Consider the following 16,982-nt stretch of genomic DNA (forward strand, 5'->3'; position numbering starts at 1 on the left):
CCCAACTCAGCTTTGTCACTCTCAGACATTTTTTAGCCAGCAGCAGTGGTAGTGGTGCCTTTGTTTGGATGCTGCAGTGCCCATCTGCAACATTCCAGCAGGAATTCAGGGCCCTCCTCCAGGTGGGGAGTTAACTGATAAAAATTGTTCCTTCACAAGGATGTAAGAAGCAGCAGAGTTTGTTTCCTGAGGAGATTACACCATGACTGGTAAATGTAGCCAGTGAATCTATGGGGAGGTTTCTCCCATGATCTGGAAGTGATGTGGAATTGCTACCAAAACTCTTCAAAAAAGCCCTGAAGGGGTATTACCTATTGCTTTTCTATTAGGAGCTCTGTGTCAGTGCTGATGACTTCCTGGTGACCCAGACTCCTATATAAACTACTTTTTTGCTACTTTATGTCTTCCCTATAATCCTTTCATTCTGAATAAATAGGATTTTGCTTTATGGAAGCTGGTTAACCTTATGCTGAACTAAAAATCAGACTTGCAGTTAATTACCAGGATCTGCAGTCTAAAGCCCTCCAATCTGAGCATTTTATATAGAGAAAATTGAAGCACAAAGAAATTACTTAGGCCAAAACAGAAAATCTAATCAGACTTTGGCAGAGTTCAATACAACATTAAATCTCTTATTGTAATTGCAAAACATATTCCAGCAAAAACTGATCATCAAATAGCAATAAGAAATAGCAAAGGTATTAAGAACTAGATAAACAGTATGGCATTCGAGACGCTGTATTTCAAAACTTCATCAAGCCATTAACATACCTGGTAATAGACTACTAATTATTTCTTCTTTATAGGTCAAATATATACCAATATACAGTAGAATAAACCTCTTAGTTCGGAAATGGGGACATAAAAATGTCTGAGAAACATACACAGTATGTCTTGAATGAATAACAAAAGCTGCTACTGGAGGGCATGGTGACACCCTTCAGAAAGGAACTGCTGTTTTCCCAAACGTCAGAAGAACAAACCCCTTTCTCCTCTCACTGACATGATTTTAATTGTGCTGACCACCTTGCCAAGACTGACAAAATAATATTCAAACACTCAGCCAGTTACTCTTACATGACCGTGTTTTGTCCAAGCTGATTGTACCCCAGAAGTCTGGATTCATGTCATGGATCAGTCATTCGGTGCTTTTGAGAGCAGACATTTATTATTATATTCCACATAGAACCCCTCCTTGGTAAACTGTGTCAGCATAGACAGCTGATCCAGAGACAGAATATCTAGAAATAACACACTATTTCTTCATTTGGAGATGCTCAAGAATTTCCTGGGAAACACTGGGATCCTTTGAGATATTGTTGCAAATGTAGTGTGAAATACTACAGTATATTTACTTTTCCATTATATGTCAGGTCAGCCTGCACATAAGCTGAAACTGCACAAATAGGGATCTGAAGCCCCACAGAAAACTTCAAAATTTACTGAACAAAGACCTCAAACTCTTAGAACATTCTTACATCAGCTTTACCTACATTTTCCAGGCTTTGGTTCTGCAAAGGTAACTCAAGTGCTTCAGCCTCAACAAGTGAGTCCCAAAAAGATGTTCAGACTTATTGCCAGGCACAGCAATTCTTCACTTACACTGCCACTGCTTGGACTCTTCCCTTGTCTGAAGGATCCTGCAATGTCTCATTCCCACGCACTGGATCAGCACCAGCTACAGCACTTCAGTCTCACACCTCGTGGGGAAAAGAGGTATGAGGTAAACAGCCAAGCCTTGCAAGGCTGGAGGAACAGAGTCTCCCCAGTCCCTATCTCTACATGAATGGCTCACTGAAGCCAATTTGGAATGCTCTTTAATTGATTTAGCACAGTGCCCTTTACAGAGCAGCAAAGGAGGAACAATGCCAGCTGTTGATGAACTGTCAGTTCAACCCACTCCCCCCATCACCTGTGCAAACCAACAGACCCTGCCCAAAAAAAAGGGGGAAAAACAACCTCCACTCAAGCTAAGAAAATGAATGAGAGAAGAATCTGCCCCTGAAAAATATCCATGTCAGAAAGCGTTCAGCAGAGTAACCAACAAAAAGTTTCCTACCAGACTACTTGGGACAGCTGAGAAAAAAGTGTTACAGGTGTGAGTTGGTTGGAACTCCTAAGGCAAATGATAAATAGCTCTTTGTGACTCTGCAAGCTAGAAGCTGCTTTCAATCTCATGTAAGTCTGTGGGTTTTACTGATAAACAGGGTAAAGCCTTTACCCTACTAATTTCTAAACAGGCCAATAGAGGAATCTGTTTGCAGGGCTCCTCCTCCCGGCCTCTCCCTCAGCACACAAGGCATTTTAAAAATGACCAGACAATATTCTTCTCTAAAGTGTCACAACACGGATCTGCCATGGTTTGAAAAGGCCTGTAGAAAATCTTCCCTGTGATATGCTGAAGCAGTTTAACATACTCTTCTCTCTGCTGAGTTATCAGTGCCATCTTAGGCAACAACCCTAAAACAGGGTGGCAGAATCCACAATCCTGAACACGAAGCAAATAGATGGTGTTCTTGGGAACACCTTAATCATTTTTCTCCCTCTAGTTCCATGGGTTTTCTGGTTTTGCTCCACTCAGCAACTTTTCAGTGCAGGGGGGCACTGAACATGACCTTACAGAATTAGCTACCTGCACAATTCCAGTATAAACTGTTCTCTCTGCAGAATGATCAAAGACATTTTCTTTTTCATCAAAAGTGAACATGTTAACTAAACCACCATGACAAACTCCTTGCTACTGCAGTCAAATCTAAATGGCTGTTCAGTGATGCACAACAACCTCTTCTTTTAAATCCTGGCCTGCTTTGGCTCCATAACACCACCAGCTACAATTAGATTTTTCATTCTTGCCACATCCCTTCCAACCACCTGCAGCTAGAGCATGTATTTCTTATCCAATCAGTTTGTGCTCTGTACCTGCCAGTGTGGAGATGACCTGAAGTAAATGGATAACAGAACCCACCTGCTGCCTGATTCCTGTCCTGGGGAAGTCTTAGGAAAGGTTTCAAGCACTAAAGTATGGCAATAAAGGGCTGCCTTTGAAAGTAGCTAGAAATAAAACATAACCAAGGATCATTTGTGGCCTGATTTTAACCATTAGTGGCCTAGATTTTCTGACTCTGCATTTCAGTTCCTTTACCTCAGAACTGTCAGCACATCAGAATGAAATTTGCTAGTATTGCAAAAACTAGCCCAAACTTTAGCCCAGCAGTGCTCCTTACTGAAAACTCAACATTGGATTAACCAGATCCATAAGAAGTAGAGCAAAGTGAAAATATGGCAGATGCAATTCTAGCATAGCATCTGTCCAGGATGAGGCTTGAGTGACTCACTCTGGGTAAAATGGGAACTACCTTTCACCATCTTGAACCCAAACAAACATTTCATTTTTGGAAATGCCCATCTGTTATAACCCAGTCTGTTTTTTCCAGGGCTGTTCAAATTCCTCCAACATTTTCAATACCCAAGAAAATAATGTTTTTTATATAGCTGACTAAATTTGCAATCTCTTCCTTTCCTTATGCCTCTGCATATATTATCGATACCTACACGTAGTGGGGATTTACAACTGTAATTTAGCATTGCTCAGTTTTCAGAGAAAACTGAATAACAAAAGACTATCTGACAATACTGGGTGGTGCTGGATAGCATTACTCAGCTTTGTAATTATCTTATCTCTACTTGCACAGCCATAGTTCCAATCAAAAAACCCTCAGTCATTTCCACTCCTACTGCAGATAACATGGGCCAACAGTTCACTTAATCTATGCCTGTTTCTCCAAAGAGATGATAACAGAAATTTGAACTTCCCTGGGACATTCCTGTATCAGACTCATCTCATTGCTGCACCATTCCACCTCAAACCAGGTTTCCTCAAGACCAGAAGTTACAACTCAGAGTAGATATGGCTCCTATCTAATTTCATATTATTTTATTCACCTCTCCATAGACATTGAATCAGTCAGAGTTCAGTCTTCTCACTGTGGCTTTGCATGGAATAGAAACCACTTGGAAAGATTTTTCAGTGCTGTCATGCAGCCCTGAGGAGGACTTGGGGGTGTTTGTTGATGAGAAGTTGCTGATATCTTTTATATGGTACATTACGTGTTTATATGTAAATGTTTATATGCCTATTACCTGTATTAAATGGTGCCTTTCTACTCTAAACCAATCTGTGAGTGCCAACATCACCAAGAACATGGAGGTAAGGAAGAAGAAAGAGGGAGGACAGGGCAGGCCCAAATCCCTCCATCTTAAAACCTGTGACCCCCCATGTACAAAACCAAAACCCCCTGTACAGCACTCCCAAATTCTTCCCTTTACTTTGTAACTACTACTATAATATCTAAACTTTTGTGACTTCTTGTTCTTCCTGCAAGATTGGTAAATCATTCCATGGTTCAAACCCAAAATCACAGCTGTTTCCAGCTGCCTGCCAGGGTCTCAAATGCTTCTGACCTGGGCCCAGAACCTCCAAAAATGTCTGAGGGACATTTTGAGTTCCGACACAGAGGGACTTCTCATGCAATTCAGGGGAAACAGCTTTAAACTGAAGGGTAGCTTTAGACCAGACACTGGGAAGGAATTCCTCCCTGGCAGGGTGGGCAGCCCTGGCACAGGGTGCCCAGAGAAACTGAGGCTGCCTCTGGATCCCTGGCAGTGCCCAAGGCCAGGTAGGACAGGGCTTGGAGCAGTCTGGGACGGTGGAAGGTGTCCCTGCCATGGCAGGGGGTTTAAAATGAGATGTCCCTCCCAACACAAACCCTTCCATGGTAAGGGATTTTGTGCTTCTCCATAGCAGTGGGGGGGAACACAAGGGCAGAAGGACTCACAGGTGAGCTCTGAACTCTCACTGCCCACTGGGTCTCAGGGAAGAGCCACATTCAGCACTGATTTAGGCTTCCAATATTTCACTATTTAATTGCCATTTAAAGTTCCCTCCCTACCAGGGAGAAGCAAAGCTTTTTTTTTTTTTTTTGTAAGGGAAAAAAAAAAAAAAAAAAAAAAAAAAACCAAACAAGCAAAGAAAGCTGCCACAAACCAATCTCCAGCCCCAAGCACAAAAATTCAGCTCCACCAAAGCATTTTTTGGACAAGTTCTGTTCAGTAGCAAAACGAAATTACCCACAATTACTTTGCCAAGGCTGTGACATATGTCAACTGCAACCATTGCTACAGTAGCACATACTTAAAGCTTTTACAGAGCATTTTTAGCTCTAATCATGCTTCTCTCACACTATTTAAATTTATTAAAAAAAGAAAAACAAAGAGCCCTGTAACACATATTCCCTAATGCACATTTGCAAGCAAAGCATCTATGGTCTCAAATCCAGCATGACTCACATTACAGAGCAAAAAGAGTAAGATGATTAAATAGACTGGCTCACCCAGCTTGTTTTTACACATCAATAAATAACCTCAACACAGCAAAAATAGAGATGTGGTTTTCTGTTTGGAGGTAATTCAAACACTGGCTCTTCTTCAGACCTTCCACACTATGTAAAATAGAGCTGGGCAAATAATTCATTATGAATTATTCATTCAATTAATTTAATTTCTCCTGCTCACTAATTAACTATCTTGACTTTTTTGAATGTTTTCATTATCTGAAAATTATTTACTCAACAGTTTCTATGAATAACTCCTTGCCTCTAGATTGTTCACAAGCAGATTACTGCAAGAAATCAAAATTGTAAATTCAAGCTGTGCTGAATAGCTTTAATTAGATATGCAAGTCACACAGAATTTTTCTGGTTCCTTATTGGATATATGGAGAGGGGAAAAAAAAAAAACAAAACACAAGAAACCCCACAACCAACAACACAGATTTCCCTGGCAAAAAAAACCCAACACAAGACTAAAATTTATTTGCCATGAAAATTCTTGAATATATTAATTTTATAGCATAGAATGACTTTGTCTTACTCTTTGGGGAAAAAAAAAAAACAAAAAACAAAAAACTTAAACCAGTAAACTAAGCATTTTAATTTAGAAAAGTGAAACACACCTTGCATGTGTCTAATCTTTAACCACTTCAGCTTCCCCTCAAATCTGGGTCCTATTCCAGGCTGAAGCCTCCACTAACATTTCCCTACTCCAGTAAGGCAGGCTGCAGTGCCACCAGTACCTCTGGGGTGAAGGGGATGTCCCAGGTCTCCTCTTTATTCCCACCAAGGAGAAGCTCACTTCATGGCCAGTTTAGCTGGCTCTAGAGAAGCTCTTACAGAGGTTGTGTAGCTCTTTTTCTGAGGAAATTTAGCCAGTTATGGGATAAATAAAGAGACCATGTGGACTAACTCTTGTCTGGTAGTTCAAATGCTACCTCAGCACTGAATTCTGACCCCTTACAGCAGAACCAGGCTGAGCCTTGGACTCTCAGCTACAGACACAGGCATTAAACTATGTCCTTGCTTGTTTATGCAATTGCAAGAAGCATAGAAGGGAGTGATGGAACGGGGGATGACTGAATGACCAGAACACAACCAAGAGCAGCAAAGGTGGCTGGGACACAAGAGGGACAAACAGCCTTTCAGCTTTTCAACATGGCAAAAGAAAAGTATCCCTGCATCATCTAACAATAACACCACCAAAAAATCCGCCCAAAACCCCAAACCTACCTTGGACACATCTTCTTCGTACAGCTGGTGCTTGTAAATGGGGGTTCACTTCCCCTCCCTCCATGGTGAGAGGAAAAGGAGAAGTTACAATGGCAAAAAGTCATCTCTCAGAGCACAGAGTGTTTCCAAAGGAAACAGAGGCATGGCAGCTCCATGTCCTGGACAGAAGGTGTGCCAGCCACAGCCTGCAACCATGCCCTGCTCGAGCACTCGGCTGCTGCAGCTGGTCACAGCACTGGGCAGCTCCCCTGGCAGCTCACAGTCACTGATTTTATCTGTCCCAGCCACCTGAGCTGCAGGCACTGAGCTTGGACCCTCACCAGGTGTGAGCAATCAACCTTGATGGAGCTCCTGAGACACAGGTGCTTTGAGTTGCTCAAAGTTAGAGTTCAAACTGGGCTGATAATTAGCAAAGCATGCATTTTCATAAGAAACACGCTGGATTTGGACACATTCACCCCCAAGGAACAAATCTTTGCCTTATCTGTGTGCAGGTGATAAATTATTTTGGTTTAAATCCTGAAGTGTCAGTTTGACCTTTTCCTTCAGCACATTAAAGACCCTGTACTCGCAGCTGAAGACCTTATGAAACACAAATCTATGCCTAGGGTTTGCCAAGTGGAACGCTTAACATGCCTTACAAATAAGATTGTGTTGAAAAAACATTTTCAGATAATCCATATTACAAATAGATGAATTATTATTTCTGTTAAAACAATTCCTATACCTGTCTTTCATCTAATATAGAGTGTTTCCAGCCAACTAAATTTAGTTAAAATGAGTGTTCTACAGTATTATTCACACAAAACAGTTTTTCTAGAATACCACACAGACCTGTGTTGATTAAAATCCTTGAAGGCTTCCTTAAATATTTAGGGCCAAACACCAATTCTGCTCACAAAAATAACCTGAAATCATTTCTTGACTACTGGAATTCCACTTATTAAGTCTCCAGCATACGTGTTGCAGCAAACAGATGAAACTGTTGGTGACAATGTGCATAATGAAGAGACCCCATTCCTTACAGAGAAGGCTAATTAATCATTAGGTGAGTGCTAGGAAATTTTCTGAATCACCAAGTTTCTGACAGACACACTGTTAAGCCAGAGAAATGCCCGCAGATGTTACTTGCCCATCAGAGGGGAACATATTCTCTTGAGGGCTCTGAGCATCTTGTCACCATTTATTGTTTTATTTCAGAACAAAACAAAAAATTAGCAAACCCATGTAATGATTAATGTATACATGCAAGCAAATGATAATAGCATGAAGCCTATTAATAATTAAAGCCAGTGCTGGATTTTAAGATACTAAAGTTGAAATGTGAATTGCTTTCCAGCAGCTCTAGAATGGTACAGTTAATGAATCCATTGCACTGTCTTCCTAATAGCTTCAGCATAACTTAATTCAGAGCAAACAATCCTGAATTTTCACAGCAGGACTCTCAGTTTTACTTTACCTTCTCCCTATGCCTTTTAGGACTTTACTAGAGCAGTCTCCACACGAAGGCTCCATCACCAGGTCCAGTAACCTGTGCCAGTGTCCCCCACTGGATACAAAAACTTTGGAACAGCTCCGTGTTTGCCAAGAGCCCCCCACTGCTCCTGCAGGGTGCTGGCCAGGATGTGGCCAAATGTGCCACAAACCCAATGGCAAAATCAGACCAACACCAAACAGCCTTTGTGACACACCAGAAATGTGGGTCAGGCTTCTGCAGGATACTCCTCAAGGGATACTCATTATGACAGGGTACTCCCCAAGGACACCTTAGATCTGCAGTTTCATTTAAATCATCCTTCTCCTTCCCAGATGTTATAAAAACGGTCTCAGAAAGAACATTAATGAGTATTTTTTAAAGTATTTCTGTAATGACAAGGATATTTTTCAGGTGCAGAATTCCAGGCAGAGCCTCAGCAGGACTCAAGGTTCAAACCTCTCTTCCTCACTAAATGTTTTCCTTTCAAGAGTCTTGAAGTTTTTTTCCCCCCTACCATTACAAAAGAGTCTGGCATATATGAAAACTACCATTTCTTTTATTCCTCCCCCTCCCTCCCCAGGTATTAATTACATTATAGTTCATTAGCTCAGCTCATTAAGACCACAGTACAGGTAGGAAATAGATAATTGGCTAGGTACAATTATTACATTAATTTAATTAGCTGTTTTGTGCTTTTATCAAAAAGGTGACCTCTGTGGAGTCTGGAATAGGTTTTTCCTCCCTTGCTGCTTGCTGGGTTGTAGCCTTGGGTCTGTGATTACCTGAGAGGATGAAAAGCAACATTCAAATTGCTTTTGGTGGGGTTTAGACTGAGGGGAAGAGGCAGCTGCATCCAGATAGTTCTGTACAGGAGTGCTGCATTTTAATATAACTTAGTCAGACACCACTGATGCTTTATTGTGTCCAGGCAAAGCACAAGCCTGGGTGTGGAGAATGTAGGATTGCAGTTCTTGAGACAGGCCAGATCTCTTCAGAGTCCATGAAAGCCAGAGCAAAAGGGTTAAACCCCATGAAAATACAGCAAATAATCCCACATCTGCAGGTAAGCATGGGCTGGCTTGGTGACAGTGCCATGAGGAGCTCAGCAGCCTCTCACCCCGTGTCACTGGGAGTGCCTGCACAGGGCTCAGCACAGGCTGCCCCCAGCCACCCCTAAAGGGGTTTTATTTCAATATTGCCTTAATTAAACAACTAGAATGATTTGTTCCCGTGAACACCACACAAATGAGCGCCGTTGATGGAAGCAGCTCTAGGGATGCTTTCAATTAAAACAGCAATTGGTGGGGGTGGCAAGGCACGGCCCAGTTCCTAATTAAGTAAATGTGGCATCTCCCAGTGTCTAAGGTGGGAGCTGGACAAAGCCCAGAACAGAGAGGGAGGGGATGAAGCAGCAGGTTCAAGCGAGTTCAAAACAACACTAAGGGGTTTACTTGTCACCATTATAGGAAAATATCTCTTTAGTCTACAAAGGAGTTTCCAAAGAATTTTCTCTCTAAATAAAACCTATAGATGTCTTATGTTTAGGTAAAAAAACAAAGCAAAATTTTAAGTAAAAAAGGGATTTTTCTTTTTAATTTCATCCCTGTGTTCATTTTGAAAAAAAAAAATTCTCTTCAAAAATAAAATATCCATGACTATTCTGAGGTTTAACATTTTTGTTGTATCACAAACATTCACATCTAAATCTCACATTGCTAAAACCTAGGTTTGTATATTTACTGCTTCAATATTATGTCACTTCCCAGTGCTGACAAACAGCACAAATGATACCTGTCTGTTTGTGCACTCACACAAGGGATGAAGCTGGGATTATAAATTATCTCCAGAGAAAAAAGAGGCACAAAACAAAAGCTTGTCAAGTCAACTGGAGCAAATTGGTATTGTGCTGGAACAAACTGGAGAACTAACAAGCAATACAAATGAAATCATGGACAGCTAGAGCAGATCCATAGTTTATCTTCCAGAGTCAGTTAATGTCAATGTCAGTGGAATTTGCACAAGCAACAAACCCTCAACCTCAGCTCTACACTAGCTGACATTTCCTTCCTTTTAAAATTGGCAGTGGAACCTAAATTTAACCTCTGGAGAATATGCCACATGACATCTGTGTTCTTTACATGTTCAGCTTAAGACTTTGAAAGCTAATTTATCCATGCAGCACCTCAATAAGTGACTCGCCTAGCAACTGCTGAACTCCTGTCACTTGTTGGCTTCTGGCAGCAGAGCCTTTTTCTCTTGAGAACTCATTCTTTAATAATGACCATCTTAGACCCCTGAGGAAGACACTAATGAGCATTTGAAAATGCCAAAAAAAAAAAAAAAAAAGAAAATCTAACACTGTTCAGTGATTTTTGAAGAAACAACACCTGTTAAAAGTGATCATTGTACCAATAAATTTTTGCAGCAAATTGTGCCAGGCTGTGTTATTAGAGTCATATTGAATCTCACGGCCAAAATACAAACACTGAAACAGACGCTTGAAATACTGAAAGCCAAATTAAAGATTTCTTACAAAGTGCTGCTTCTGTTACATGCTTAAGAAAAGAGTATGTGAAAAGAATTCTGACGCAAATATTCTCTCCAAAGCAAAAGAGCTTTAAAATAATAAAGTACAGTTGCCGTAGCTCACCTCTAGGTCAGGGGTGGCTCCGTGTGGAGGAAAAGTCTCTCCTCCAGCCCGAGCTTCCAAAGAAAGGCTCAGTAGCCTTTTGTTGTCTGGTCTTAAGGTGGTTTATTGCATGTTATCTAAAATATTTTCTTTTTGAGCTGCTGTGGTTTGCTCAGAGCTCAGGCAGAGGCACACACACACCCTGACATCCTCTCTGACCCCGACTGCTTCTTCTCTCCCCGCCCAGGGCTGCTGCTCTCTTTTATATGGGACATTACGTGTTCCATGGTTACAGTTTTTCCCCAATGCCTATTACCTATATTAAATGGTGCTTTTCTACTCTAAACCAATCTGTGAGTGCCAACATCACCAAGAACATGGAGGTGAGGAAGAAGAAAGAGGGAGGACAGGGCAGGCCCAGATCCCTCCATCTTAAACCCTCTGACCCCCATGTACAAAACCAAAACCCCCCTGTACAGCGCTCAAAAATTCTTCCCTTTTCTTTGTGACTACTTCTACTCTAATATCTAAACTTTTGTGACTTCTTGTTCTTCCTGCAAGGTTGGTAAATCATTCCATGGCTCAAACCCAAAATCACAGCTGTTCCCAGCTGCCTGCCAGGGTCTCAAATGCTTCTGACCTGGGCCCAGAACCTCCAAAAATGTGAGGGACATTTTGAGTTTTGACATACAGTGACAAAAGTGCCTTTCCAAGATGCCCTGGATCCAGGTGCAGGTCAGTGAAGAAGGGCATGGAGAAGTGGCTTTTCCCAGTGACACTGGCCTGTCCTTGCTCTGAGGGGAGGCAGCAGTGCCTCAGACACAGATGAGGCACTGCACGTTTTGCCAACATTCCTGCAGAGATTCTGTAGCTCTACAGAGAAAGCACAAATTGTACAGCCTCGTGTTTACTGAATTTCCCTCCTAACTGGAAGCAGGTTTTCTCATTCTACCATTGGGCAATGCAAAACAATTCCAGAACTGCAAAATAAACATTATTGAGAAGGCAAACATATAATGCAGACACACACTGGTCAGAGGAGGGCTTGGTGTCACAGGGACTGCCCCACACTCACCGTTCTCCATCTGTCCAGGAGGTTTGGGTGCTGTAGGCATGTGACAGTGGCACTATAAGGCAAGTCTATAACATATTTACACAAGTTTGAAATGGAGACTCTGAGTACCAAATAAAAAGCAGGTACTTCTACCACTTCATAGATATTTTAACATCTTCCCCTAAAGAAATAAAGTGGTGTTGTACCCAGCTGTACTAGCAACAAATCAAATGTTCTGCAAACGCCATGAGACCAGGAGAAAATGAGTTTGAGATATTATCCTTGCTCTTTACTTATACACACCCATTTGCAGAAACACTCAACTCTATCCTCCCTTTATATTAGAGGAAAATTAATTAAATGGGTAATAATTTAGAACAAAAAAGGAGAAATAACCTGTAGCACAAAGACATTATTAATGAAGAACTGTTACTTGAGAATAGATGGATAGATGCATTAAAAGAAAAACAAGGAATAATTTAACAGGTATAAAACTGTGCCTTTCAGATAGTCATGGTCATTGCAGTAAAATGATGTGCTTGTTTTGGGAGAATCCAGCTCTCCTGAAAGCTAGGTAAGAGTTTAAATTACCCCATCTATTTAAAGTTATTGAACAGCAAAGTGCTGAAGGAAGATGTGTCAGAGAATAAGTAGATATATGCTGATAGCATCTCGTCACCAACCTGAGATGGGTTCTTGCACTTGAATATTCAAGCAACTTTACAGAGGGAAAAAGAACAATTCATATGCATAATTGAACCATTGTACAAATGCCATCTGAATCAAAATCATAGATTGGCCTCTCTGTAAAATAGGAAGAATTTTAAGTCTCCTGATTCCTCTCTGTAGACTGGAAGCAGCAGATAAAGCTCTGGGAAGAAAACCCACATACCCAAATTTATTTGCTCTGCCAAAATTCACACACCCACATGTGCTCATGTGCACAGGAATTTGTGCACTTTGCCCACTATTCAAGGAACCGAATGAGCTTGGGGTACTGGAAACTAGCAGAAAAATAATCCAGATCAAATAAAAACTATGGCTACAGAGAACAGCCTTCATTCCAAATTCTTAGTTCCAGAAAAAATGCCATCCAACCCACCAGAATATCTTTGAGAAAAGAAGCTTTTGCAGTCCCATGAGTTTGGTGTGCAGCCACTGGCAGACCTTAAGGACAGAGCATGGCAAAAGGCCAGGGGGGTCAGGGCAACCATTCCCTCACTCTGAATTTGGTTACTGAGGGTTGTTTTTCTGCTTACTAATTTCCTCTTACATTTAATTCAGCAAAAATAAACACAAAGATGAATCTCAGTTGCACGTGGTTAAAATTAATATTTTCAAATTTTACAAACCCAAAATCCTCTTGGTACAACTTAATTTTTAAGGGATGTCCAGCAATGATTTGCTGTGAGATGAATAATACATTTATATAATAAACTAGTTGTAGCAAAAATAATCTATAAATGTTTAATAAATATCCTGTAATTCTTTTGGTGAGCATGTTATAAATAAGTAACAATAGATTTGCAATGAAATATTTATATGCATTTGGCTATTGTTATGCTTTAAATGTTCAAGGAACCATTACTAACAAAGTGAATGGAGTTATCAAGGTTATAGATATGTTCTGCAAGGCATTTATAATGAAATGTTCAACACTTAAAGTAAATGCATTTGTAGAGGTTGTTGACAAAGTGTAAGTGTCTAACAAACCATTCATACTAAACTCCACGCAGATATAAATGATACATAGACATTTGATAAGTCATTTACAGTGGGCCATGAAACTCTTCTCTGCTGGGAATATATTGCAAGATCCTGTGTGTCCCTGTATCCCATCCCTGTAGCATGCTTACAAATGCATGGGTAGAGCTTGACAAATCCCTTTCAACTCATATTATTAGGCTGCAGCTCAGCTGTTACATCCAGATAACCTGAAGGGGCAGCAGCATGGGTAACTTCCAGCCAAGCACTGGGTCCAAAAGCAGCCTGAGGGTTCCTCCCACCCTGCCCGGCCCTGAACAGCCACAGCTCAAGGTGCTGCTGTGGAGGGACACAGGGAATGCTGAACTGTCCACTTGTCCTTTATGTGAATCCAGGGCTTCCCTCTGGCTGCCCTGGCAGGTCTGGGACCCTGGCAGGGGTCAGGAACCCCCTGGACAGAGCCCCCAGAGACACTGGCTGTGATCTCTGGCCATGAAAAAGTTTTCAATCTTACAGGATGAATTACCAGCTCTGTTTGATACAAGTAATTATTAAGTGTGGCACAGGTGCAAAAGTAAAATTTTAGGATTCTAGATGAGGGGTCCAAAGGGAACAAGATGGAGGAAATTGGGTGTGTCTTGTCCTTTTTCTCCTTCTTCATGCCCTCCATGTTTCACTGCGGTGTTGGCATTTTTCTGTTGGTTCAGGCTGGGAACACACTGTCCAACGTAGGTGACAGATATTGGCACGTTAGTGTAAATGCAGCCCAGGGAGTTTCTGGTATTTAATGTTTGTAACATCCCACTGAGGGCAGAGCCCCACACGCTGCCCTGCAGGACAGAGCTGGGCAGGGCAGCAGAACATGTGAGAGATAAACAGAATAAACAACCTGGAAACCAGCACAGACCAATTATGGCTTCTTCTTTGGCAACGGGGTAGAAAGACAGAGACTTTCTACAATCACAGAATCATCAATAGCTCAGATTCTGACAGTCCATGGAGAACAGCCCTGGGACCAGGATCTGACCTGGCAGGACCAACTGTGCCCCTTCAGCCTGACAAACTCTCAGTGCTCCTGGTGCTGTTCCAAAAGCCAGGTACGAGCTTTTCCCAGAGATATTAGTGATGTATTTGCAGCACACGCTGTGATAACATGCTGGCCCTTCATATTTCACAGCACCTGTGCCCGTGGGGACCACCTGAGGCTGCCTTTGGCTCCCACAGCTGCCCTAGGAATCGCTGCTTTGTGCTTTGGCCTTCCTGAGCACTTTCACAGCTCCTGTAAAACACCCTGGGCTCTGCAGCAACCACTGCTCACAGCTCTTACTGACCCTCAAAGGCTGAGATGCCCAGGACAGCAGCATTGTTCTCATGACAGGAAATCATCAGGATTCCTCACTTAGTGAAAAGAGCAAATAGCTGGAAAGGTTTAAAACCTGTCTGAAATAATACCATTAAAGGTGGAAGGATTTAACTTGCTCTCACACAGCCACTCAGCCAGGGCTTAACAGTAGGGGATTTGGCATGGAAAACTGCAGCAATATCAGAACATTGTTGAATATAGGAAACAAGTTGAATACAGGAAAAAGTAATACTCATTTCTGTATTTCAGTTAATCTTCTAAAACATATGTCTATTATAGTCTGCTGGAACATGCATATTGTCGAAACAGAACTGAAAAATAAATGAAGACTTCCTTTGACTGTCTCACAAAGGTGACAAAGTGGATGCCATTGGAAGGAAGGGGACATCAATGTGAGATAAATTAGACAAATCACTTGCTAAAAATATGGGATAATATTAGGTTAAACTTCTGAGGAAATAAATAGAATATTAAATTCAATAACTTCCGTTGACATTATGAGCTATTGTATATAAACTGTAATGCAAATTTAATTGTTATACTATTTTGTGTGTTCCACAGCACTGATTCATTCCAGGGTCAATATGGGGTTTGCTCCCTTTGTGTCTCTACCAGGAGTGTCAGGCACATGTGGGAAGTATTAGATTTTGCTCTTCACTTATCCCCTTTCAAATTGCAAAATCAGTCTATGAAAATAACCTTCACTCTGTCTTCAGCGAGCTGCAAAGGTAAATTCTTATTTCAACTTTATCCGTATCCTCAGTTTTATATCAACACTAAAACATTAGAGGGAAATACTCCCTAATAATGATACATTAATGAGCAATAAATTACAAGAGAAATACTACTTAGAACATTCATATTAGCACTAAATGAGTTCTTCATTATTAATATAGTATCATAAATATAAAAAGGGAATTATAAATAATTAGGTTATGATTTTATATTGTTAAACGCTAGAAATTGTCTTTTTATTTAAAATAATTTCAACAGATCTTGGAAAATCTATCCACCCTTTGGCAGAGACATTCATGGCAAATGAAGTGATCTGAGAAAGAATGGGTGCTCCAAGTGCACAAGCCCTGCCATGCCTGAATCCAGAGCTTATTTCACTAACAGGGAAAGTTTGTTTTGCTGAGGATTAGAAAATTTGAACTAACACAACCACAGATTCTAGCAAAAGGAAGTAATTACAATTTTTACTTGTATGGGATAACATCTTTCCTGTTGGGATTATAAGCATTTTATAAGCATAGGAGTGAACTGAAAGCCACCAATACAAAATGTGCCCCAGTGACCTTGTGCCAAACATCCACAATGGTGCCAACAGCAGCTTTTGACTTGGGTTCATCCTCCCACGTTTTCATATTTTAGACTCTCAGAGTGCTAAAGAACAACATAGCCTTTTACAAACAAAATATATTACAACAAGCAAACTCAGATTTATTTTCTCATAGTTATTCTCCTTTTCTTCTCTTATTTCCTAAGCTTCCCTCATAAAAGTCCTCTGATACATCTACTAAAAACTGCTGATGGTGACGCTGCTTCACCACAAAAAAATGAGCTGAGAAGAAACAGTGTTTAAGTAGTGCATGAAATAATAAGAAAGATAAGTCTCTGTGACTTTTCTAGCTGACTAATACCAGGGTAAAGGAATCAAATACTTTAAGTGAGAAAACTGGGGCTGCATGATGTATAATAAAGGCATTTCATGCAGGAAGACCTTGGTAGGGTACTAGAGGGCTTCGGGCAGTTTAAACTTAACTAGGTGATAGAACTGGGAGGAATGCTCAGAAATGCTCTTTATTTTTCTGCATTCTCAATATTTAAGGAGGCCCTTCTGTACAAAGATGAATTTGCACAACCCATCATTAATATAAGCTTTGGAAACTTATCACTTCATAAGTTTACTTTGTCACAGATCTAAAAGAAAAAACGACATGCACACAGCGAGTGACAAACTGCAATCTCACAAGCACCATGTCTATGCAAATGCTGTCAATAAGGTTCTAAACAGCTCATTCATTGCCAGGCTCATACCCAGAATTGAAACTCTTCTCACCAAGCTCTTGCAGACTGGAGGTTATTTTTCATTTAGATATGACTGCTTAAAATTTAACTATGTTGCTGAGATG

General features: G+C 40.9%; 1 long non-coding RNA gene across 1 annotated transcript in view; it reads right to left on the minus strand.

Annotated features, from left to right (window-relative positions):
• The window catches only part of LOC146766088 (uncharacterized), a 74,711-nt gene extending 60,829 nt beyond the window's left edge, over positions 1–13,882 (minus strand). The window contains exon 1 of the long non-coding RNA XR_014958544.1: positions 6,621–13,882. This is a non-coding gene — a long non-coding RNA (uncharacterized LOC146766088). The remainder of the gene's footprint in view (positions 1–6,620) is intronic.
• Between the last annotated feature and the right edge of the window lie 3,100 nt (positions 13,883–16,982).

This window comes from Lonchura striata, chromosome 14 (assembly GCF_050655825.1).
Source record: "Lonchura striata isolate lonStrDom1 chromosome 14, ASM5065582v1, whole genome shotgun sequence".
NCBI classification, from domain to species: domain Eukaryota; kingdom Metazoa; phylum Chordata; class Aves; order Passeriformes; family Estrildidae; genus Lonchura; species Lonchura striata.